At 48.0% G+C, this 23,677-nt stretch overlaps 1 pseudogene; it reads left to right on the top strand.

Annotated features, from left to right (window-relative positions):
* Nucleotides 1-20,244: 20,244 nt before the first annotated feature.
* Nucleotides 20,245-21,908, top strand: LOC123346975 (annotated as a pseudogene).
* The last annotated feature ends 1,769 nt before the right edge of the window (nt 21,909-23,677 follow it).

Genomic DNA, 23,677 nt, shown 5'->3' with positions numbered 1-23,677 from the left:
GCTACTCCTCTCGTTAGGGAGGAGTACAGAAACCGGTTTAAAGAGCCCTTTATACCGATATAAAGGGCCTCTTAGTGTGGACGGGTGTGGCGTTAAATCGGTTTTACGCTCCTAAAACCGGTTTAAACGCGTAGTGTAGACCAGGCCTTAGTGTCATCTGCTGAGGGTGCAATTTATCCCATCATCCAGAGGATGCAGGGACTGGCAGCCCGAGCCCCGTGACCATGACTTCCTGGCAGAACATAAACTTGTGTTGGATCTGTGTACTAAGGCCAATATAACTGCACACCAAAAGGACTTTGCAAAACATTCAGGCAATACTTTCCAGGTATGGCGGGTGATAATGACTGGATTCGCAACCCTTTGATGATAACACTTTCTCAATGCAAATATTGAGCACTGAGGAAAAGGAGAAATTGATTGAGATCTCCTGTGATTAAGAACTGAAAAGGAGTTTCCGTAGTCTTTCATCGATCAACTTTTGGCTGAGTTCAAGAAACAAGTACTACCTGCTGGCCAAAAAAGCTACTATAGTTTTGTCACCATTTTCAACAAAATACTTATGCGAGAAAGCATTTTCCTCTTATGCACATCGGAAAAGGAAATACAGAAGAATAAGTTTAAGCTTTGTTGTAGTGAGGGGTGGCTCTAGGATTTGCGCCGCCCCAAGCAGGGTGGCACGCCGCGGGGGGCGCTCTGGTGGTCACCAGTCCCGCAGCGCCGGTGGACCTCCTGCAGATGTGCCTGCAGGAGGTCCAGCAGAGCCACCGGCCACCCTCCCGCAAACGCCGCCATAAGCACGCGCTTGGCGCGCTGGGGTCTGGAGCCAGCCCTAGTTATAGTTGTGTTCTGTTTGCCTGGACTGCTCAAGACCTGAATGCTTGTGGGATGAACTCTTTACTTGAGTTGGCGTCTTAAATACCTTCATGCTGTTTCACGTCTGGTATTCCTTGATGAAATATGTAGGAGGCTTAATTGAAGTGATATGAGTTACAAAAGTGAAATCTTGGAAGAGTGTTGCCGTTTTCATAATGTAATAAAATTAATAATGTAATGATAAATAATAATAAGTGTTCATGAGATTTGATATTTTCATGAAAGTGGTTCGCATCTTGTTAACATTTGGGAACCACTGATTTAGACAGACAGGTAGTCACTTAGTATATTTTTAAGTCTAGAGAGTAGCCAGGTATTTGCCTAGCACAGACACCTAAATGGAACCGAATGTTAGAATATAGATATGTCTCAGCCAGTCTCCTTGACCTGGGGCTGGAAAAAGACCCCATATCCCATTGCTAAATCACAGCTGACCTCATGGCTTTGAAAATGTCTGAGCATGAGGAAATTCAGCACCCATGATTGATGGTTTAACTGGACGTGAGGGAGGGAAAGATCACTGGCACTGAACAGCATGGACATGATTTTTGCAGAGGTGTCATCCCCTAAGGTGTACATGAATCACAGGCTGACAGAGGTTAGTAAGAAATTTCCCAGCTGTTCACTGAGAGTGTGTTGACACTTCCTTTGACTCTGGGCCACTGTTGGAGATGGGGGCTAGATGTACTCGGGTGGGATCCAGCCTGGGGACTGGTATGTTCCTTTTAGATGTCTTTGTGCTGCGCTCCTCCCCAGCATGTGGAACGTACCCTGAGGTTGGGTTCCTCTTGACACACTTTGATTCACTTCTTGGTTTGGCACAGAAAAAAATGTCAATGGCCTGTCTGTCCCCGCTGTGAGCTCATCAAGATTGTTCACAAATAGCAAACGTCTTTAATAAGACCCAGATTTTTCCAGACATGAGTGGAAGCCGATATGCTAACAATACCTGGTGTGCTGCGTCCTGACACTTAATGGAGAAACCTGGGGCAACAACGCTGTGCATCTGGGCCCTAACTCCTCTGGGGGCGCGTGGCACCAGGCTGCTCCCAGACCTTTGTCTGTTGCAAGCAGGGGCTGGGTCTGTCTGCACGGAGCTGCCATGGAACTGATTGAGGTGATACAGTGGAGAGTCCAGGGCTCAGCAGCCAAGAGCTGGGACAGGAAAGAGAGATGCCTGACTGAGATCACAGAAATGAGCCATTGGGGCAAGTGTCCTGCCCTCTGCCTGTGCCAGTCACATCACTGGCCAGTTACTCCAGGACCCCATATCCCTCTGCACCAGATCACTGGTTAGTTCCCCATGCACCCCGTGCCCAAATCACTGACCAGTTAAAAAAAATGAGGAGTCTGATGGCACCTTAAAGACTAAAGATTTATTTGAATATAAGCCTTTGTGGGTAAAAAACCCACATCTTCAGATGCCTGGAGTGAAAATTGCAGATACAGGCCTAAATATATATTGGCACATGAAGAGAAAGGAGTTACAAGTGGAGAACCAAGTTGAAGGCCAATTCAGTCATGGTGGATGTGGTCCACTCCCAACAGTTGATGAGGAGGTATCAATACCAAGAGAGCGAAAATTGCTTTTGCAGTGAGCCAGCCACTGCCAGTCTCTATTCAAGCCCAAATTACTGGTGCTAAGTTTGCAAATGAATAGCAGCTCTGCAGTTTCTCTTTGCCGTCTGTTTTTGAAGCTTTTTTTATTGAAAAATCTATCTGTTTTATATCTGTTATTGAATGTCCAGGGAGATTGAAGTGTTCTCCCACTGGTTTTGTATGTTACTATTCCTTATGTCTGATTTTTGTTCAATTATCCTTTTACATAGAGACTGTCCAGTTCAAGGCTGCTCAGAGAATTCAGGGGGCCTGGGGCAAAGAAATTTTGGAGGCCCTTTCTATAAAAAAAATTGCAATACTATATTCTCCTGTGGGCCCTTGCGGGGCCCAGGGCAAATTGCCCCACTTGCTCCCCCCCACCCGCATGGACACACCTGGGAAAAATAAACCTTCCGCATCTCAGCACAAACCCAATTTTGAGAAAACTTCTTTACAAGGTATCACTGGTTCTCAGCATCAGCTAGTACTAAAAGGCACTAAAGCTTATTAAAAGGGCTGGACAAATATTTTCAATCAAAACTTTTTCTGGATCGAAAACTAGGGGTTTTTTAAAAGCAGAAAAAAATCACGGACAATGTCTGCTTTCCTTCAAAATTGGTTATGGTTTTTTTAATTGAAAAGCTGAAATTAGTCTGCCAAAACCTGAAAGTGGTTTGAGGTTTCAGAAGTGTATGGCCAAATATTTGCCTCTTGCTGTGTTTGATTGTTTAAAGAAACAATAAAAAAATTCAGCTTAAAAAAAAATCCAAAACTTTTGAACCACCTCAGCTTGTAACCAAACGCCTGAGCCCGTCCAGGAAGAGTTTTTTCCATGTTTCTGATACTCTGCTGGCTTCCTTGACTCATATCAGTCTCCATAACTTTGACAAACAGAGGCTAGGGACACCATTCCTTACCCATCCTGGCTAATAGCCATTAATGGACTTAATCTCCATGCATTAATCTCTTTCCTAGGGCTAGTCTACACTTACCGCGCGGGTCGACGCGGTGAGTTCGACTTTCCGGAGTTCGAACTATCGCGTCTGATCTAGACGCGATAGTTCGAACTCCGGAAGCGCTAGTTCGAACTCCGGTACTCCACCTCGGCAGCTGGAGTTAGCAGAGTCGACCTTGGAGCCGCGGAGTTCGGTTCCGCGGCGTCTGGACGGGTACGTAGTTCGAACTAGGGTAGTTCGAATTCAGCTACGCTATTCACGTAGCTGAATTTGCGTACCCTAGTTCGACCCCCATTCTTAGTGTAGACCTGCCCCTAGAGACTGGCTCCATGGGGTTCCTCACAAACTGAAGATGGTTACTGTGGGTTTGTCTTTAGTATAGCTTATGTACATAGTCCACGAACTGAGCATTTGAGCTTGTTCCAGAATCTGAGATGAGCCTATGTTGTCAAAACTGAAATGCTCAAAATAGCACATGCATGTGAATGGACACAGGATGCTAAAATTAAATTAACCCAGGTGTCATGAATAGTTAGTAAAGGGTTAAAGCATAGTACCTGGTGGGCACCTGACCTGAGGACCAATCAGGGAAGAGAATTTGAAACTCCTAGGAGGGAACTTTTTCTCTCTCTTTGGGGGGGTCTTTGTCTTTGGCCGTTTGCAGTTCAAGAGACCAGACGAGTTAATCAAGTCCCTACAAGTTCTACCTTTCTGAACTAAATTCTTCTAGCCAAGATAGTGAGTATTAGATAAGGACACAGACGGGGTCCCGGTGGATGGCTTAGGAACAGGGATGGGTCCGGCAGCTCGTCTGGCTTGGCTGCGTGTAACCACTCCCTCTGTTTTTTTCTGTTCAATGTGTCGGGCCAAGTCGTTCCCCAGTAGCATGGGAATCGCATGGTTGTCATAGACAGCAAAAGTCCACTTCCCTGACCAGCCCTTGTACTGGACAGGTAAACGCACTGTAGGTAATGTTACAGGTTTTGACATGAAGGGTCGAATTGTCACTTTGGTTTTCTGGTTGATGAATTTGGGGTCCACGAAGGTTCGGTGGATAGCTGACACATGTGCTGCAGTGTCTCTCCCTGCGATGATCTCCTTTTTGTCCACTCTCAAAGTTTCCCTATGTTCTAAGGGTATTTGAGATACATCTATGTCCGGCTTTCCTTGGTGTGAAGATGCAAGGAGTTGCACTCGGTTTAGGTTCTTTGGGCATTTGGCTTTGATATGCCCCAATTCATTGCATTGAAAACATCGCCCACTTGATGGGTCACCGGTTTGTGTTGGTCTACTGGAGACTGGTGAGGTAGAAGAAGAGGTAGAGTGTGACTGTCCTTGGGTTGTAGGTGTGGGTTTGATTGGTCCTCGACGGTAGGGTTTAGTGTCGGTGTGTACCTTGTGTGATTCGCTCCCTTTGGCAGTAGCTTTCGTGTTGTCTACCGATGCCATCCATCTGGCTCCAATCTCTCCTGCCTCAGTGAGAGTTTTTGGTTTACCATCTTGGATGTAGCGTCTAATGTTCTCAGGAACACCATCTAGGAACTGCTCCATCAATATCAGGAGGTGTAGGTCGTCTAGCTCCTTAACCTTGGATCCTGATATCCAGGAGAAATAGTGTTTTTCCAGGTAAGCAGCGTGCTCTGGAAATGACATCTCTGGTTTCCATTTCTGGGCTCTGAAACGCTGACGGGCGTGATCAGGGGTGATGCCCATTCTGAGTCTGGCCTTGGTTAGGAACAGTGGAAAGTCGTCCATCTGGTCTCTAGGCATTTCAGCTGCCACCAGGGATAATTGTCCGCTGAGCTGTGACCTCAGCTCCAGCATGTATTGTTCTTTAGGAAGATGGTATCCAATACAGGCCCTCTCAAAGTTTTCTAAAAAGGCCTCAACATCATCCCCTGCCCTGTAGGCGGGAAATTTTCTCCGAGAAGGTTGATCAGTAGGTTGAAGAGGGATTGGATTGGGTGGAGTTTGCTGTTTAGCTTTTTCTAATTCCAGAGCCTGTCTCTGGATTTCCAGTTCTTTGTCTTTCAACTCCAGTTGTCTTTTGAGCTCAGCCTCTTTGGCTTGTATTTTCTCCATTTCTCTCTTGTGCTCAGCGTCTTTGGCCTTTTCTTTCATTTCAATCTCCTTGAGTTTTAATTGTAATTCCATGTCTTGTAATTGCAGTTCTTTTTGTCTTGTTTCCAGTTTAGATGCGGCCTTGGCACTCATTGTGTCTGTGTCCTGGTGCTGGCCACACCCCTCTGCAGTCAGTGAACTGTTTGTGGTGTTTGACAGTCCCTAACCCTGGCTATGATAACTTGAGTAAAGAAAGATAAATCAATCCTCTGTATAGCAAACTGTGGTTTGTGGACTGTCACTGTTTTGTACTGAGAAAGAGGGAAAGATTAAAAAAAAATTTTTCTCTGTCTCCCTCTCCTTCTGAGCTGCTGACTCAATACCTGTGAGAAAAGCCTGGTCTATTTCCCTCAGGGATCTGTGTTCTCCTGCCTTTTGAGCATTTCAAAAGACCCAGGAGAAAAAAAAACCTGGCTGGAGGGTTATTTCCCCCCCCAAACCTGTTTTTCCTGCTGGATGGGAATGTACTTTGGCGAGCACTTCCCCCCACCTTAGGAATCCTGAGTGGTATCTCGTCTCACAATGGACGATAGCCCCGCTCAGCAGGAGGGCTTTGTAACAGAAAGCCCTGGAAGAAACTGAAATCTTTTAAACCCTGAACTGCCTCAGAGTGCCTTTGGTAGAAAAGCCGTGCCTCTGTCTCTGGGTCCGAAACACCGCTGCTCACCATGTCCTGGTCTGCACCCTCACTTGAAACTGGGGGGTTTCAAAGTGAGGACCAGCATGTCTTCCCCCACCCCAAAATCCTAGGGTAGGTCTCCCCTTTTGCTGCCACCACCCGATTATTCGGTGAATCGGGACACCCCTCTGTTTCCCCCCTGTCTCCCTTCAAAGACACTCCCTGGGAACACAGATCCACTCACAGAGGAGGAACCTTCCCCCTCCCTTCTCTTCCCTCTCTCCAGCCTGCTCCGGAGAGAGATACCTTGATTCAAACTCCTTGAATCTCTACACACAGGGAAGCAGCCCACTTCCCCCCTCCCTCTCCCCTAGCCACTCTGGAGAGATTCTGATTCAAACTGCTTGAATCAAACCCAGGAGGACTGTCTCTTCCCTCCTCCCCTTCCCCTGAATTTCCCCAAGGGAAGGAATTAACCAAGTCCAAAGAAAAGAAAAGAATTTATTAAGAGATTCTGTAGTTTCTTTCTGGCTTGCTTTTTTTTTACTGTTAACTCCTGCTTTTAAACACTGACAGAAAACATCACCTCTTACAGTGCCGTTAGAGCTTAATACAATTTTAATTACATAGCACTGTATCCATTTTTCAGCTAATTCAACAAAATTGGTCACAGCCAAATTATTACAATCTAATAATTTATTTGCCCGAATTTATTCACAAACATGTCAAAGACACCAAAAACTGTTCTCTTTAGCATTTTCACAAAGTTCAACTGCTGTTCCCCCCAGCAAACACAGAGTCAATTTTTCATTTTCCCTTAAAAATCAATTGCTTTTTCCTTCCAACAGCCACTTTACCAATGCAAATCACCATTCCAAATATCCTTCTGAGTATTTGAAATCCTTATGCTTATTCACTTACTCCTTCTTTCCACTACACCCTCAAAAGTTTCCAACCTGTTTTCCAAATCTCTTTGTCTGTTGCCTGTCCGCTTGGGCCCGATCCTTTTTTCCTCACTGAATCATCCCGTCCATGGACACGAGCTTGTTCCACAACCAGTTCTTAGCTAGGAGGGTGGGCTTCACAACTAGCCCCCACCCTTCTGGTCTTGTCCCCAAAACATTTCTACTCACAAGACTACCTGAGTCCTCCCTAGTAAGGCTTGCCACCTGGGCAAAAATACATGGCCATTCACTTAACACATAATCCAAACCCCTTTGGGGGTCTACCCAGAGACCCACCCATTTGTCTGCTGACACTTAAACAGAAAAGAAAATTACACAAAAAGCAAAAAAAAATTACAGTCTAAACCAAATTTTTCTACTTCTATTATATTGTCCGCTACGGGGGGGGCGGGACTGTAAAAATCTCAGGACAACCTCAGAGCTTCATCGCACACATGGCTTCCACCCTGAGGAATTACGAACGAGAAGTTCAGTTCCGCTCACACACCTAACGCCCAAATGAACAGAGCAGAAAAACATCAGTAACCGGTTAAACAAAACAGAGCCAAAGCTAAATAGTGCACCAAAACCAAATAGTGTTTCCTTATTCTATTAGAGCTCACCTATAATCATGCTATTCTTAACACATAACACCAACAGTACCAAACAAAGCAAACATAAACTAACAAGGGTAAAACAGATAGATGGTGTAAATTCTGCAGTGCCCCCCATTCTTAATTGCTCACCAAACTGTGACAAATTCCTGTTACTAATTTATCCCTCATGTCAGGTGATCAGACCGACAGAGCATATAATCAAATTTTAAAGCTTCATTAAAAATAATAAAACAACAATGGAGAGTGTTGGGAATGCTCCCACATCACTCGGGAAAAATATGAATGCCCCAAGCCTTAAACCACTTTAATACTCACACATGTCTCACTGGGAAGTTAAGCTTTGCAAATATAATTCCAATTCTGTAACTCCCGCTGTTGGTTTGCCTCAGTTTCTATTTTCCACAAGCAGCTGGGGCTGAAAGCAGTTTTTCTTTGCACTTAGCATAGTCCACACTAATTCATGACCTTGAAGACAAAACAACTTCTCCTTTATCTCAGGGCTAAGCCGAATTTCAAATTAACCCGTTCCTAGACAAATTGCTCACACTGTGTCAGAGGTTTTTCTCTGTGATTAAAGCTCCACTGAGATATATGATCTTATCTAGATTGAAGGTACCTTCTAATGGGCATTGTTTAAATGAATTTTCACGCGTGTACAGATTCCAATCATTTAAATACCTGCAGGTTTTAGGACCATAATGTACGTACATGTAATATGCTGGGGCACCCTTAGGGGGTAAGGTGGAATATTTAGACTGTCCCTTACCCATTTTCCACTTACACACACAGAGAGGGTGTCCTGTCCGCACTAGCGGCTCAAAAACCAAGGAGATGATCAGACTGTCAGTAGCCCACACGGAAGGGAAAGGGGAGGGAAGATGGGTTCACACACCCCTAGACCCAGGCAGCTTCCTCGCCGGACTATGCCAGGCTGAGTCAGCCCACCATGGGTCGGATCTCCTAAAGATCCACTAGTTACTGGGCTAGCCCGGTAACAGCCACTCACACTGGTGTACACACACACACACCAAGGCCTCTTTTTCTTCCTTTTTCTTTTTTTTTTTTTTAACCCTTTTTATCTCTTTTTTTTTTTTTTTTAACCATGATGCATCTTTACCTGGTCCGGACCAATACCATGAGGCGGTATGACAACCCCTCTTGAGGCGGTAAAAACCCCTCAGCACCGGTGCATTCTAATGCATTTACCTATGCATTACCTTATGCATTACCTTATGCATTTCCTTGGCCAACTCAGCAGTTCCCAGTACTGCTATAAACTAACCTTATTGGGGCCTCTCCCCAATACCACTTTGCATCTGATCCTGCTGCACAGTCAATAAGTTCAGATGGCGTGAGCCCAACAGAGACAGACGTCCTCACGGAAAGTCCTCCTCCGATACCCCAATAGAGATTTCAAAAGGTCTCATACCTCTCATGTGGCGCCATGGGGTTCGAAGGGGAATGATCCGTAGTAGCCGTCTGTGGGTCCGTGGGGGTTGCCATCCCGGACGAGCCCCCAAATTGTCGAAGAAAAACTCAGTTCTCGCTTTTTGTTTGGGTGCAGCAAAATCAAATTCTTTATTATTTCTCCAGTAATTACCATGGAGGGAGAGAGTGCCATAGGACACAGGGTCACCCCAGTCCTGGACAGGTCTCTCAACTGGTAAACAATCACAGCAAGCCTTTATACCTTTTACAGACAATTTCTAACAATAATACAGACAGTAAAAAGCAACAACTACATTTTGTTTATACATAGCAAAAAGGCTTATCTTATTTGTCTCAATCCTAAGAAAAGCAAGCCTGCATTTTGGTTAGTGATTGCAAGGTCGTAATAACTTTGTACACAGTTCCTGTCCTGTCGCCTCGCACTATCTTTGCTCCTACAAGTCTTACGTCATTAAGGTTACAGTATGGCCTGACTCTTGCTAACTAACATTCATTAAGATCTCTTCAAATCCTTGTTAATTATTTACTGGCTTCCACAGATAGTAGCCCTTACGGAAAAGCTAACAGCTTGGCTCTTCTACAAGCCTCAAACTGCTGAATGAGCTTTAGGGTAGGGAAGGCTGTGCCTCCCAAACAGCCTGGCCCTGCCTCCTATCCAACCCCCATTCACTTCCTGCCCCTCAACCGCCCACCCCCGAATCCCTGACCCATCCTGCTCCTTGTCCCCTCACCATCACCCAGAGACCCCACCACCTCAACCTCCATCCCAGGACCCCACCCCTGCTCCCTGTCCCCTAACCACTCCCCCCTGCTGAGTCCTGACAGACCCCCCTGGAATGCCCCTTATCCAACCCCCCTGTTCCCTGTCCCCTAACTGCCCCCCCAACCTCTGCCCCCTCCCTGTCCCCAGGACTCCCTGCCGCTTAGTCAACCCCGCACGCCCCATCCTCTTACCCCCAGCTCCCTCCTCACCCAGAGCCTCAGCGTGTTGCTGAACAACTGCAGCGTGTCTCCGGCGTGGCCTGAGCTCCTTCCCACTCCGAGCTGCGTGGTAAGGGGGCGGGGCTGTGAGCTTCACGCTGAGCAGAGGGAGCTGAGCTCAGCCCGGAGCTAGCAGCGACGCCCACTCACCACGAGGCTCGGAGCGGAATGGGGCTCAGGAGCCCCACCGGAGCAAGGTTGCAGCGGTGTCCGGGGACGCTGTTTGATGCGCTGAGGCTCCGGGAGAGGGGCGGAGGCAGGCAGGAGCCTCAGCTGTTCTCATGGAGGCCTCTGTGGAGCCCGGGGCCCAGGACAAATTGCCCCACTTGACCCCCAATCTGGGCGGCCCTGGTCCAGTTTGGCTAATGTACATGGCAGAGAGGCATTGCTGGCACATGATGGCATCTAGCACATTAGTGGATGTGCAGGTGAATGAGCCCCTGATGGTGTGGCTGGTGTGGTTGGGTTCTATGAGTACATTTTGGGTTGCTAGAGTAGATATGGGGCAGAGATGACAAAAGGGTTTGTTGCAGGGATTGCTCCCCGGGTTAGTGTTTCTGTGATGTGGTGTGTAGTTGCTGGTTAGTACTTGCTTCAGGATGCGGGCCTGTCGGTAAGCAAGGACTGGCCTGTCTCTCTCCTGAGGCCTGTAAGAGTGGGGGATCGTTTTCCAGGATAGGTTGTAGGTCACTGATGATGTGTTGCAGAGGTTTTAGCTGGGGGCTGTATGGGATGGGCAGTGGTGATCTGTTATTTTCCTTTTTGAGCCTGTCCTGTAGTAGGTGCAGGAGTCTAGTGGCCAATTTGGCATGTGGGGGACCCTGGGGCTCCGCAAACCTCTCCAGCCGAGTGCCAGCTTCTTGGGGAGGCTTCAGGGAGGCACGGCCCTTCCTCCCAGCTCTGAAATCCATAAAGGTGCTGCCTGCTTCCCCCCCGACACACACACCCATGGCCCTATTCAGTCAGGGACAACTATCATGATCTGCACAAGGAGGAGCCTCCTACAGTCACAGAGACACGCGGCCCTTCTCAGCTGTGCTTCAGAACTGGGGAAGGCCATGTACAGTGCAATACTATTCTCAGGAGCCGAGAGACCCCAGGGCTGGGGTAGTATGGGGAGCAGGGACACAGGCTGGGGATCTTACCTCCTTCCATCCATTCTTCCAGCCATCCACTGTACTTCTACCCAGCTCTCTGTGTCTCTTACCCACTCACTATCTGTCTGTTCATCCATCTCTCTTTCTCTCCCTCTATATCCTTCCATCCATCTACCTTTCCCCCCCACTCCATCCTGCGATCTGTCCATGTCTCTGATCTTATATCCTCTCTTTAATGTTCTTTTTAATCCATCCTTCTCTCTGCCTTTCTTTCTGTCATAACAATTCAACTCTTTCTCCCTCTCTTTCTCATCCATCCACTTTCTCTATATATCCATCTCTCTCTTTCTCTCCTCCCCATCTCTGGGATTTCTTTCATTCTATCACTGTGGACTCTGGGCTTCTAGGAGACCCTGCCAGTTGAGAGAGGCTCAGGGTATCCCTCCCAGCCTGGGGCAACCTGCCCCCAGGTACTTCACTCACACACTGAGCGGGTTTGGTCCCTAGGTTGAGGGGTATTCTGTGACCATGTGACACTGGCTCTGAACATCCCCTTCTTTTGAGAGCTGCCCCAGGGCCTCAGAAGAGTGTGGGGCAGCACCTACAGCCTCAGGACTTCCAGAGCCAGATGCAGATGGTGCTGCCCCACAGCAGGGGGGCAACATTAGCTGGTCTCCCTGACCCCGGAGACACTTAGACATTCAGCTTCACAGCTCAGGGCTGCTTCATCCCAGGCACTGGGGGCTCAGCTCAGGGGAGCAGGGACTCCGGACTCTACCCTGGTTTCCAAGCATGTGAGCGTCAAGCAGCAGGGATCTGGAGAGAGCAGAGCTTGAGGTGAACGGAAGTGTTATTACTGGGGAGGGTCCAGGAGCTGGGGAGCATGTGGGATGGTTAACTTTGTAAGCTCTGTCCTATGAGTATGATAAAACTACCCTACCTCCCAGGGGTGATGTGAGGATAAACCCATTAGAGATTGTTAGGTGCTCAGATATTGTGGTGCTGAGGACCAGACAACTACCATAGATTGGTAGATTTGGTTACAGTTGGAATCTGTCTTATCCAGGACCCCTAATCACAAATATATGCAGGGATAACTTTGGTTAGGGTTATAAAGTGCTGTGTAAACCTATTGTCCCTTGAGAGGCCCTGTTTCCACAAAGATTTATGCATGTGCTTAACTTAAGCCCACAGGCAGTCCCACTGTCATCAATTGGATGTGGTTTGGGTAAAGGAGATTAAGACATGTAGGCAGCATAGGTCCAATTTATAAAGGGACTTACTTGGCTATAGATACAGATGGATGCTAGGGGCCTAACTCCTATTGGAATCAGTGGGAGTTAGAAAATCCTTTGGAAAATTCTACTTGGTGCATATCTCATATTTAGCCCTATCTGAGTCCATAATCCTCCTGAAAATCAGTGCAACTTGGGTGCCTCATTCCTTAAAGTTCCGTTGAAAACCCTAGTTCTGACTGCTGGTAGGATGCGGGTCTTAATTATTATTAGTGGTAGAGGGATTATCTTATTCCCTCCCTGCATGTTTAGACTATGGGAAGTCTGTACTCTCTCCAGTTTGTCCTCATCTTCCTTAATTCACAATATATTATATTATTTGTTAATTAATAGTAATAATAATTGAGATAATCATTTAGACAACCTACACACATTAAATTCTTTCAATCTTTCCATGTAATTAACTCCTTTCAGCCATAGATTGTAGACAGACAGGTCAATAGATTTCTGTTCATCAGCCAGTTTTTCAAAGTGGTCTAAAATGGACACAAATTGGTATAGTTACCCTGTAATTTGCCGTGCCACATCAGGGGCAGAGAACAGTTAGAAGTGCAAATTTGGAGTTCGCTCATGGGGATCCTGACATACCTCCTCCTGCAAAAAAATTACCACTTCAGAATTGCCAGTGCTTATAATATTTTCCTGAGCAAAGCTGGGGAACAAACCAGTTGCAGAACCACATGAAATGGAGACCAGTGGACTTTCCCTGGGCTCATCTAGTTACTCACACCAAGAACCAGATGCAAAACGGAGTGATTACAAAGTTATTAGGTTTGGATTCTGGGTCTATTGATTGGTAGGGATGGTTGATGAAACCTCTGAAATTCAAGAAATGCAGTGTTAAATGAATGCCTCTAGGTGTCACCATAGCAATTATTAATGGTTAGTTGTTAATGTTTGATAATTAATTGACAACTCCAATAAGCTGAAAGGCAATAAAAGGTAACACAGATACATGGAAATACTTTTTAACATGATCCAAAATTAATGTGTGTTACTCATACTCCATCATGTTACCAGGGAAAGATTAGGCATTTATTCTAGACTTCGGTTCCTCATCCAGGTTGGTCTAGAGCTCCTTGGTAAATAAGAAGTTAATTTAATGACATACAATGTTTCGATGACTGCTACAAAAATTACTAATAAGATGCATGACAGTTCATAAGAGTTATTCAAAAAATTGTAAATTAATTTGTAAATTATTTTAAGGGTCAGAGTTCAGGTTACAATTTGAGTTAAAAGCATTTTTCTTTCAAGTTTCTGAGAAGGGCATTGCATGTTGACATAACCTCAGCATATACACTATCAAGAATTCAAATGTTTAAAGAATATACGTTCCCATGATTCAGGGTACAAATCAGTCTCTAACTGTCCGCACTGAGGAAGAAATTTCTGTTATAGGTAGGTTGTCTCATTGCCTGTCCCCTTGCATACATATCGTAGAACTGCCACCAGCTGCCACAGCTGCATTCTTCTATGACAACTTGTTTGAAGTATTGTTGTAGTCAAGTTGATCCCAGGATATGAGCAAGGCAAAGTAGGTGAGGTAATCTCTTTATTGGACCAACTTACATTGAAGGCTTCAAAAGAAAACTGCACAACACCTTCAAAAGATGAGCCTGAGAACTTAAATTCATAAGTCTTCCTGTGAAAGATTTATGTTACCAATCTACAGGGTGTCATATGCAGGGACGGCTCCAGGCCCCAACATGCCAAGCACATGCTTGGGGCGGTATGCCGTGAGGGGCACTCTGCCAGTTGCTGGGAGGGCGGCAGGCAGGGTGTCTTCGGCAGCATGCCTGCGGAGGGTCCGCTGGTCCCGCGGCTCTGGTGGACCCTATGGGAGGTCCACCGGAGCCGTGGGACTGGCAACCGGCAGAGCACCCCCTGAGGCATGACGCCATCCGTGGGCGGCGAAATGTCTAGAGCCACCGCTGGTCACGTGATCAGGCTGGGGCCGTAGGATTTTAGGGGAGGAGATGGAGGAGCACACCAAGTGACTACATTTTAAAGCTTTATTTATAAAATAATAAAATAACAGCGGCAAGTGCTGGGAATGCTCCCACGTCACTCAGAGGAAGAAAGAAAGCATTAGTGCCCCAGCCCTAACCCACTTTCATACTCACACCCACTCTACCCGAGGCTGGACAAACCTGGGTGTATTGTAAGAAGAAGAGGGCAAAGGGTGGATGGGAGTTCTTCTCCTGTGCACGGGTCATCCAGGGTGTAACGTTGATCTCCAGCTTGCTTCAGCTTTCAGGAGGGTTTTTAAGTGCTGGGTTCTTTGGGGGGCATTTTGTTCAGGGACCTCTGTTCCTGGTGCTCTTTGTACCAGTCTAAACCAGCCTTCCGTGGCTTTCTCAGCTTCCCAAAACACACCAGCCGCAGGGAAGCGAAAACGGTTGTCCCCCCTCCCCAACCACTGGCCTTCACTGTCTCGCTCATTTTTGCAGCCCCTGTGGTTCTGTTCAGCTGAATCCTCCTTTCTCACGGTTGGTCGGGGTGGAATAGGTCCCCATCTTTCTTGGCCAGCAGCCAGAAGTCAAATGTGTGCTGTGGCCTTGGGCTGGAATCAGTATCTTATCTTCGGGCTGAGGTAGATGAAGTGTTGAGTTAACCCATTCTCTGTTTTCTCTTTCCCTCTTTGGCCTCTCGCAACCTGTCAAAGAATATTTCACTCCACATTCACACCTTTGACCCTTCCTGACATGCTTTGCAATGCCTGCACCAGCATTAGAACAAACAAGGCTGATCTGCCTCCCCATTGGACCCCCTGAGTGAGGGGGTCCTTGGGGCTGTGACATTCTGGATACTGAAAACCCTGGACTTAACAGAGACTCTGGTTTTATGGCCCTGTAGTGAGCCTGAGTGGCCTCCCGCTGAGCGGGAGAGCGAGGCATTATTACATTCCCCTTGGAGGGCGGAGCCTAGATCGCCCTGCCCCCCTCACCAGACGTATCGGGGCGTGGCTGGCAGTATAAAAGGCCAGCTCTGCAGCACAGTTCGGAAAGAGCTGGTGGAGGAGAAGGACACTCTGCCTATTCAGCCACATCCCCGAGAGGAAAGTTCGCCTGACTGTTCCTGATCCCCAGACGCCGATGAGGACTGGCCAGGCGTGCCTGCCGCCGTGTATCCTGAGGAGCCGGAAGAGGCCTGGAGGCTAGAGGTACCAAACCCCGGGCTGGCAGGAAGTGGCCTGGGGCAAACATGGAGCAGCTGGATGCCGAGCCAGGGGTGGCTCAGTCAGCATGTTGCGGCTGGATCCCCACCAACACAGGAGCAGACAATCCTGCCCCTGCCAGGGCCCTGGGCTGAGACAGGGTGGAGTACGGTTGGCCCACATTCCCCTGCAACCCCACCCCAAGGTGGCTGACTCACTACACTGTTCAGAGAAGCCCTAGCTCTGAAGAGGAGCCTCCTTGACCAGCTGCTTGTGCCCTGCCCAGGCTGAAGCCAGCCCTGAGACTGCTTTGCTTGCTGGCCATTTGAGGCTCCTCAAGCCCAGGCCAGCTCATCTAAGACTGTTTATTTGCTGGCTGCCTGAGCTCTGCCAAGGCCAAAGCCAGCCCTGATAGACTCTGTTTAAGGGCTGACAGCTTGGGCCACCAAAAACCAGGCTAAAGCCTGACTAGAACTATTGATCACACAGCCCTATTGTGGGCTCGGAGCTGTCCTGCAGACTCTGGTCCTGGCCAGAAGGACCAGCCTGAGTGGCCTCCCTCTTAGTGGAAGAGGGAGGAACCATTACAGGTCCATTACAACAATTTGTAAAAGCAGCAAAGAATTGTGTAGCACCTTATAGACTAACAGACTTTTGCAGCATGAGCTTTCGTGGGTGAATACCCACTTCGTCGGATGCAAGTAGTGGAAATTTCCAGGGGCAGGTATATATATGCAAGCAAGAAGCAAGCTAGAGATAACGAGGTTAGTAACTAACACGGCTACCCCTCTGATACCACTGGTCTACAATTTTTGAGAAGTTGTCTGCTTCAGAGATAAAATGTGCTATTTATTATGTATTTTGATGTGCTGAATTCAAATATGACAATTAAAACAACTGATTGGCTACTGTTTCTAAGATATTTAAATTTTTACATTTTATGTCTATGTATATTGTGTAGCTAGTAGAGTTTTAATCATAAATTGTAAACCTAGGTCTTTTCATGTGTTTATGGTTCCTTTACATGATAATATTTCACCTGTCCTGTTTATGTAACACTTTAAAAATCAGCAAAAGGGTTATCTAACTAAAATTTATTATGAAACAAAAGGCAAAAAACTATTATGTACATAGTTTAGTCCTATTCAGTGTCTACTCGGCGCTTCTTGGCTTGTCTCTTGTATTCATAAATGGAGCATCTCTTGTCACCATCCAGCAATAGTCTGCAAGCATTGATGGGCTCCATTTGCCCTGATAGCGTTTCTCCATTGTTGCAATGTCCTGGTGAAATCGCTCGCCCTGCTCATCGCTCACTGCTCCGCAGTTCGGTGGAAAAAAATCTAGATGAGAGTGCAAAAAATGTATCTTTAGTGACATGTTGCAACCAAGGCTTTTGTATGCCTTGAGGAGGTTTTCTACCAACAACCTGTAGTTGTCTGCCTTGTTGTTTCCGAGAAAATGTATTGCCACTAACTGGAAGGCTTTCCATGCCATCTTTTCCTTGCCACGCAGTGCATGGTCAAATGCATCATCTCGAAGAAGTTCACGAATCTGAGGACCAAAAAAGACACCTTCCTTTATCTTAGCTTCACTTAACCTTGGAAATTTTCCATGGAGGTACTTGAAAGCTGCTTGTGTTTTGTCAATGGCCTTGACAAAGTTCATCAGACCCAGCTTGATGTGTAAGGGTGGTAACAAAATCTTCCTTGATTTAACAAGTGGTGGATGCTGAACACTTTTCCTCCCAGGCTCCAATGACTGTCAGAGTGGCCAATCTTTCTTGATGTAGTGGGAATCTCCCATTCGCAGAGAAAACAGCAGTACTTTGTGTATCCAGTTTGCAGACCAAGCAAGAGAGCAACAACCTTCAAATCGCCACAAAGCTGCCACTGATGTTGGTCATAGTTTATGCACCTCAAAAGTTGTTTCATGTTGTCCTAGGTTTCCTTCATATGGACTACATGACCAACTGGAATTGATGGCAAAACATTGCCATTATGCAGTAAAACAGCTTTAAGACTCGTCTTCAATGAATCAATGAACAGTCTCCACTCATGTGGATCGTGAACGATGTTGAGGGCTGCCATCACACCATCGATGTTGTTGCAGGCTACAAGATCACCTTCCATGAAGAAGAATGGGACAAGATCCTTTTGATGGTCATGGAACATAGAAACCCTAACATCACCTGCCAGGAGATTCCACTGCTGTAGTCTGGAGCCCAACAGCTCTGCCTTACTCTTGGGTAGTTCCAAATCCCTGACAAGGTCATTCAGTTCACCTTGTGTTATGAGGTGTGGTTCAGAGGAGGAGGATGGGAGAAAATGTGGGTCCTGTGACATTGATGGTTCAGGACCAGAAGTTTCATCCTCTTCCTCTTCCTCGTCTGACTCAAGTGAGAATGATTCTGGTGCACCAGGAACCGTCAGTCCTTCTCCGTGGGGTACTGGGCGTATAGCTGATGGAATGTTTGGATAATGCACAGTCCACTTTTTCTTCTTTGACACTCCTTTCCCAACTGGAGGCACCATGCAGAAGTAAGAATTGCTGGTATGATCTGTTGGCTCTCTCCAAATCATTGGCACTGCAAAAGGCATAGATTTCCTTTTCCTGTTCAACCAGTGGCGAAGATTTGTTGCACAAGTGTTGCAGCATATGTGTGGGGCCCACCTCTTGTCCTGATCTCCAATTTTGCAGCCAAAATAAAGGTGATAGGCTTTCTTAACCATAGTGGTTATACTGCGCTTTTGTCATGCAAAAGTCACTTCACCACAAACTTAGAAGAAGTTATCTGCACTGTTCACACAAGTACGAGGCATCTCTGCTCACTTTGGCTAAACAGAAATGTGTCCCTTTGCAAAATCAAACACTGACAAATAAGAGAGCACGACACTGTATGATTTCTAGAGCTGATATAGGGCAATTTGTTCAGCAGAGTGATGTAAGCTTCGTTATGATTGCATCATCCATGACTTCTAGGACTAACGTGATGCAATTCAGCTTCAGATTGCATCATTCATTGTTTTGCCTAAAAAGCAAGTACTGTCCAAACCCAGTCATAGATTTATTCATAGATCCAGTCAAAGATGTATTTGAGTCATTTCTGGTTTAAATTGAGATCCCTTCCTTTTATAACTCACTTATCCTCCACTATTCCCAAGTCAAGGGTCGTATATACTGACCCAATAACATATCTTGAAAACTAGAGCCAATCAACAATTTTACGCATCATTTTTGTTCTCAGTGACCCAGTATTTGTAAAGTTTGATTACATTTATTTCAGAAGCATTATTATTTCACTGCCTGTAGAGCAGTGTACTTAACAATTTGTAACATACCCTGCAGTCTATTTACCTTTCATTGTCTGACAACTGCAGAGGTGTTAATTTCCCACTTCATGTTTATTGCCCACTTCATGTTAAATGGGCTCCTGCAACATGCTTAACCATCTGTCCCATCTTATATTTAACTTGAACACTCTGGTTATCCTCTCCAGAGCTGTGTGAAGCTCGAAAGTTTGTTCCTTCCAGCCACGTAAGTCTGTCCAATAAATGTTATTATCTCATCTACCTTGTCTCTCAACTCTGTTTCTTGGCATCCAGATGTGTCACAGGGTGGACTGAGCCCTTTATGAGGGAACTACTCCCACTCACTGTGGCTCATTTGCAGCCTTGACAAGGCCTGACAGTGGACATGTGTTCCTGATAAAGAGCCAGCGGGGAAGGGAACAGGAGGTGGAAGCTGTGAAGTTGAGCTCCAGCTCGGAAGGGCTGGGAGTGGTGGCTTTATGAAGTGGTGACTGGGACAGAAGAAGAGCCCTGGGAGTGGTAGAAGACCTCAAAGCTGAATATAAACTTTTGTGTTGCTGTGATGGGCTTTCTTTTGGGACCTGGAGGATTGTTTTGAACTGTTTCTGTTATTGAATGAGCCCCGGGCAGGGCTGCTGTTAGCCATGAGACAGACTGTGTGGATTTCTTAAGGAGTCCTGAAGAGGACAAAGAGAGGATAGCCACCACAGACCTAACCTGGCCATGAGAGGATTCTCGGGAGGCAGGGGGGGCCCTGTTACAGTATCTTATGACTACTATCAATTGCCACAGATCCACTGTTCTATTATTTAATTTCTCGGCATATTATTGTTATGGATAAGATAAAACTGGAGTCATAGGAGACACAGTCTCAGCCAGGACCTGCAGAAATAAAGAAAAAAAAAGTCCTTGTTGGAAAGAGCTTACAATCTAAGCATCAATTTTCAATGACAAATCCATTTCTTGCCATCTGTATCCTATTACTCCCACCAACTGCCACAGATCCAGTTTTCTAGGACACTTTGATTCCCTGGCATATGGAGCCTCCTTTGTCATTAAGTGCCACACAACCACTTTTCTGCAACAAAGCCATTCCCTGGCAGAAGGATCTGACCTGCCACCCAGCTGGCCCAGATTTTCTATGACAAAGTAAGAAGGGGGCAGGGTTCATTGAGAGCACATGGGGAGCTCTTGAATGTGACCCTCCTGTGTACGCCTGGAGATGCTGCTTTTTATGGTGGGGAGCCTGGCCATCATCGTTGTCTTGTGGCTCCCCACCCAGTCTCCACACCCCTATGTAGTTCTTCCTCAGCAACCTCTCTTTCCTGGACCTTTGCTACACCACCAGCACCGTTCCTCAGATGCTGGTGAACTTCCACAGCGTCCATAAGTCTGTCACCTGGGCAGGCTGCGTATCCCAGCTCTACATCTTCCTTTCGCTGGCTGGCACCAAGTGCCTCCTGTTCGCTCTCATGGCCTACGACCACTATGTTGCCACCTGCCAGCCGCTGCCTCTCCCTGTAGATGGCAGCCACTGTTTGGTTGTGCAGCTGTGGCAACTCCATCCTGCAGACCATTCTGACCGTGCTGCTGCCCCAGTGCGACCAGAACTGGGTCAACCACTTCTTCTATGAGGTGCTGGCCCTGCTCAAGCCAGCCTGTGTCGACACCTCTGCCAATGAGGCCCAGGCATTTGCTGTCAGTGGTCTCTTTCTGATGGTGCCACTGGGCCTCATCCCGGTCTCCTACAACTACATTGTTACCACAGTGCTGAGGATTCGCTCTGCCCAGGGTAAGCTCAAGGCCTTCAACACCTGCGTCTCCCACCTGGCCATGGTGTCACTCTTCTACGGCTCCACTATTTCCATGTATCCACAGCCTCCCTCCAGCTACTTGCAGGACCGGGGCAAGGTGGTCTCCATCTTTTATGGCATCATCACCCGCATGCTCAACTCCCCGATCTGCACGCTGAGGAGCAAGGATGTTCAGGGGCCCCAAAGCTGTGGGGCAGCAGCTCCGATCCAGTCTCAGGTCATGGAGACTGGCTGGCTCAGGGGGCCAGACAATGGGATATGGAGCCTTTCCCATCTAGGAGATTTGCATTTTAATCTCTCTGATCATGTCCCCACATGGTGCTGGGACTGCGAAACGGGTACAGCACCGTGCCATCCACTCCTGGCAGGACCCATGTGCTCCTCCTCTCTAGCTGGTGCTCATATTCCACCTTCTCCAGCCCAGGGCCGCACAGAGGATTCCGGGGGCCCGGGGTCTTCGGCAGCAGGGGGCCCTTCTGTTCTGGGACCTGCCGCCGAAGTGCCCCGAAGACCCGCGGCGGGGCCCCCCGCCGCCGAATTACCGCTGAAGCGCGACCCACCGCCGAAGTGCAGCCGGGTCTTCTGCGGTAATTCGGTGGCGGAGGGGCCCCCGCCGCGGGTCTTCGGGGCACTTTGGCGGCGGGTCCCGGAATGGAAGGGCCCCCCGCCACTGAATTACCGCCAAAGACCGGGCTGCACTTCGGCGGCGGGTCTCGCTCCGTCTTCGGCAGTAATTCGCCAGCGGGGGGGTCTTTCCGTCCCGGAGCGGAAGGACCCCCCGCCGGCGAAGACCGGGAGCGGAAGAACCTCCTGCGCCCGGCCCCGCAAGAGTTTTCCGGGCCCCCCGGAGTGAGGGAAGGACCCCGCTCCAGGGGCCCCGAAAAACTCTGGTGGGGGCCCCTATAGGGCTCAGGGCCTGGGGCAAATTGCCCCTCTTGCCCCCCCCGGGTGGCCCTGCTCCAGCCAGCTCTTCAGCCAGCATCCTGACATCTTCCACTTGATGGAGCTGGCGAAGCAAATCTTCCACCTCCTGCCCGGAGGCAGCCCAGAGCTGCTGCAGGGGCCTGCCTGAGACCTTCTCCATTCCCTCTTCCGGTGGGAGGCGGCCGCGCTACAGTTCTTCATGCTGCAGCCCCACTGAGTGTCATAGGTCTTCCAGCATGCTGACATTGTGACACCTGCGGGGTGCTAGGCCTGCTCCCAAGCCTGGAGGCACCAGCCTCCCTTCCACCAGGTGCAGATCTGCAAGATGGGCATGGAGGTCTTTGTGTACAGGCCAGGCATCTTGGACGAAGAGCAGAGAGAACAAGTGCTTCTTAAAGAAGAGATTGAGGCTCCCACAAAGGGGTGGGTCTTTTCTCCAATCTCCACTGAGGATTCGGCACAATGGTTGTACTCTTTGATAAGAAGGCCTTCCAGAGCAGGGACATCATGACATTCACAGAGTGCCAGGCTCTCTGCGGCACCAGCCCCTCTGGGAATGTGGTGGGGGCATGTGTCATCTACAGCCACATGACACTGAAGGTCATCAGGTTCTTCCAGCTGGAGGCGCTCTACCCACTCTATGCATCCATATCATCCACCTGGTCCAGGACCCCCAAGCCATTTACACCTCTCACCTATCACCCATCACCTATCTGGTCATGTTCAAAGTCTACCACAGCCAGGACAGCATGTACGTGGCTGCAGTGCACTGCCCACCTCCTGCCCTGTGTGACACTACCTCCTGACCTGCTATAATGACTTGGTCAGGGATCGACTCTGCCAGGTGGCCAAGTGGTACCACTACACGGGCCTGGCTTCCTCCCCCAGCTCAAGCCCTGGGTGCGCAACATCACCCACTGATCCAGGGCTCTGGACCTTGTGACACTCCTGGTGTGGAGGGATTCCAGCAAGGTCTCCTGACCCTGGAGGCACTAGCTTATCTTCCACCAGGTGCAGGAAATCTGTAAGCTGGCCATGGAGATCTTTGTGTACAGGCCAGTCAGCTGAGAGGAGGGGTAGAGGGACCTAGCACTTCTTAGAAAATAGATCAAGGCCTAGACAAAGGGGTGGGGTCTTTTCTCCAATCTCCCCTGAGGATTCAGAACAATGGTTGGATGCTTGGATAAGGAGGAGCTGCCTCCCCAAGCAGAGAACCCACCAGGGAATAAGTCACACACTTGTCCAGTGATTTTCCCACAAACCCGGGGCTGGATGCTGTCAGTGGATGCTGTGCGGATCAGTCAGGAAATGCAGACCCAGCTACCTGCACTTGTGTGGACCCAGTGATAGAACCCCTTTCCTATAGCACTAAATACACAAGACCAGTTCACCTACAAGCAATCTATCCTGCTGCTAGATCCTTTATCCGCCCTGCAGAGACAGCTAGTAGACAGGACTGGGAGTCAGGACTCCTGGGTTCTCTCCCCAGCTGTGGGAGGGGAGTGTGGGTTTAATGAGTTAGAGCAGCATACTTGTCCTGGATGCTAAAACTGAGCAGCCACCTTTTATCCAGAGATTTAGAAAAGCTGTACTGCCATCCTATCTCCTGTGTCAGTCTCTTTTGTTAAAGACAGGAAACCACCAGTCACAGCCATCAACTGAACTAAAACCTTTTCTTTCCCACTATGAGCGATTGTCTGACAAAAGAAGAGAGTCTAATGGCCTGCTAAACTTAGGGTTGTGAGTTCAATCCTTGAGGGGACCATTTAGGGATCTGGGGCAAAAATCTGTCTGGGGATTGGTCCTGCTTTAAGCAGGGGGTTGGACTAGATGACCTCCTAAGTTCCCTTCCAACCCTGATATTCTATGATCCTATGAATTGCTATCCTCTCTGAATGGGTCTTTTGAAAAGTTTGG

This window comes from Mauremys mutica, chromosome 12 (assembly GCF_020497125.1).
Source record: "Mauremys mutica isolate MM-2020 ecotype Southern chromosome 12, ASM2049712v1, whole genome shotgun sequence".
In the NCBI taxonomy this organism is placed as follows: Eukaryota; Metazoa; Chordata; order Testudines; family Geoemydidae; genus Mauremys; species Mauremys mutica.
The sequence above is the reverse complement of the archived record's forward strand: the minus strand, read 5'-3'. Positions and strand labels throughout refer to the sequence as shown.